The sequence below is a fragment of the Penaeus japonicus genome, unplaced genomic scaffold (assembly GCF_977035675.1).
Source record: "Penaeus japonicus unplaced genomic scaffold, GWHDUDI00000001_assembly GWHDUDI00000002, whole genome shotgun sequence".
NCBI lineage: Eukaryota > Metazoa > Arthropoda > Malacostraca > Decapoda > Penaeidae > Penaeus > Penaeus japonicus.
Window position 1 is genome coordinate 30,476,554 of NW_028234404.1, and position 2,500 is coordinate 30,479,053.

Genomic DNA, 2,500 nt, shown 5'->3' on the forward strand with positions numbered 1-2,500 from the left:
ACAGATGAAAATGGTTCTACCTTTACAATGAGTGCCTAAAAGAGAGTGAGAAAAGTACAGATATATTGCATATTGACTGTTATTTTCTACTTGTTCACATATTTCTGGTAGGCCTATACAACACCTGGGTCCTATCCTTCTCTCCATATGCAGCCTGCATGTTAATCTGTCAACATTGTTATGTAAACCCGCCATCGGACTGTATACATATTTTATTAAAACCATGACCAATGGGATCAGGGTGAGCCCAACTCAAGGTAATATAATTTTCAGCCTAGTAGACCCTTTGTGTGTGGGCACCTACACATATTCACACAGATACTCACTCCTCTCTAGCAAACTGTCATTTGATTATTATATTTTTACTTTTCAATTCTTTTATGATTCATCTGGTACAGAAAATATTCTTCAACACATTGCATGTGTCATGTTGCAAGTGTTTTCTATTACTTATCAGACTGATATCTGAAGTATTTAAGCAAATGTCAAGTAGAAATAAAAGTCAGTTGTTTGGTAAATACACCATTAAGGAATATATTGTTTACAATAATGACATGTTGACATCCTCCTCATATCATATAAATAATAGTACTAAAATCACATCCTGTCAACAATATAATTCACATGCTTATCATTATATAAGGATTGTCATATATCAGTCATATTAAACAATCCTTCATTGCAGCTTGTTCTTCAAAAGTAAATATTGCTTTACATAACATTGGCATATACTGTATTTTCAAAATAACCACAAGACAATGCTTTCAGAATTTTTGCTTATACTGATATCACACAATAGTCTTTCACATTTGAACGCACATCACAAATATATTTGAAATCATGATTTGACAACTACAAATTTAATTAAACAAAGCAAATCCCTGAAAATACATTAATTTACCTACAGCATGTATTGCAAACTACAATGAGTACAGCAATTAACGTTTATAACAAACTCCTATGAAAATGAGCCCTTTATTTAAATGAGAGATCAACATACATATTTTTACAATCCCTAGATTCACTTTGATCTGCAGCAAAATCAAAAACAGGTTTCTCTTTCCGAGTCAGTTGAGTTTATATAAACTCAACTGACTCTGTGCCCTATAACATCCACTTTGCATAACAAAACTCCATTTAGACAGTGAATTACACCAGAACAAAATATATTACATCCCGTATAGAGGGATTGGAACAAGTCTCACTCATGCATGGCCCCTATGTCTGCATTATATAGTTCAACTTATCCAAACAGCTTTTCTACAGTAAGCCGAGATTAAATCAAATTACAATAATCACCCCTAATGACCATGAAGGGCAATTTAAGCTTGACAGTCCATCAAGTGGAAACAAGTAGAGAATAATGCTTTGCTGCTCTCGGCAAGTGAGAATATGAAAATAGCCATAACTCAGTCTTCAAGTTTTCTGAATTGCATATAGAAAAAATAATTCTTAAGATTAGAAAAAATAATATTCTTTCAAGGTCATTTGTTAATATATATTTTTTAAAATTTACAACTGATTTTTATTAACCCTGACAGTTCCTTCTCTGTCTTACTTGCTAAAGTTTTCTGATGTTTTTTTTTCTTTAATTCTCTCCTAATATTGCTTATCTGTTATGAATTAACATGAACAATATTTTAGTTTCTAACAGATATTTCTATCTGCTTATGATATGAATATTGACAAAGAGGAAAAACAGTGCTATTCACAATTGTCTTTACTTTTTAATAAAGCAATTATCTGATGTAAATTAGTTACTAGAAATGAACACATTGATGATGTGTGTTTTTTCTCTCACATAGATGGATCCAGAAGCACTTATTGAAGGACTTAATTAGTAGGCCTACCTTACCTAACATATTTACCCTTTTCCTTGAGTTTTTGTGAAAAACTTTTACTTCTATTACTATTACTGTCATTACTACTGTTCTTATTACTATCATTAATATCATTATCATAATAACTGTCATAACAATAATATTAGTAATAGTAATAAAACTTTTCTTTACAAAAATTCAATGAATGGAGTATTTAAGCAAGATCATGTAAGCTTCATAGTTTATTCCTTATAGAGCCATCCTTGGGTACAAAAACACTGAACATCAATTTATACAGGCAATCCTCTTGTCAAAAAAAAAAATGTTCTTTTAGCTCATAATTTTGAAAAATCCTCAACATCCCTAATCCCTAGTCCACAACTAGTATTTGTCCTCAAAATAGCAGTAGATGCTCACTCACAACTTTTATTTTCAATGAATATTTGAAGCAATCCTGCTTTTATTTAAAGATAATTTGTGTTTCAGTTATAAGTTGCAGATATTTTAGTCACTCCAGAATATCAAGATATCATATTTCACATTACCTACCAGACGTTCTTCTAAAGACTTCACATGTTCCATTTGCAAGTTCCCTTGTGTGATTTGATATACTGCATTTCTATCCTTTATTTTGAATGATTATATATCATATTTAAGAGTAATACTCTATTTCACATGGA

At 30.9% G+C, this 2,500-nt stretch overlaps 1 protein-coding gene across 2 annotated transcripts in view; it reads right to left on the reverse strand.

The window, feature by feature from the left end:
- Positions 1 to 509: 509 nt before the first annotated feature.
- The window catches only part of LOC122261174 (putative lipid scramblase CLPTM1), a 41,693-nt gene continuing 39,702 nt past the window's right edge, over positions 510 to 2,500 (reverse strand). For both annotated transcript variants that reach the window (XM_043028711.2, XM_086549457.1), the window contains exon 11: positions 510 to 2,500. This exon is cut by the window's right edge and continues 2,110 nt beyond it. The gene's annotated coding sequence lies outside the window, so the exon portion shown is untranslated.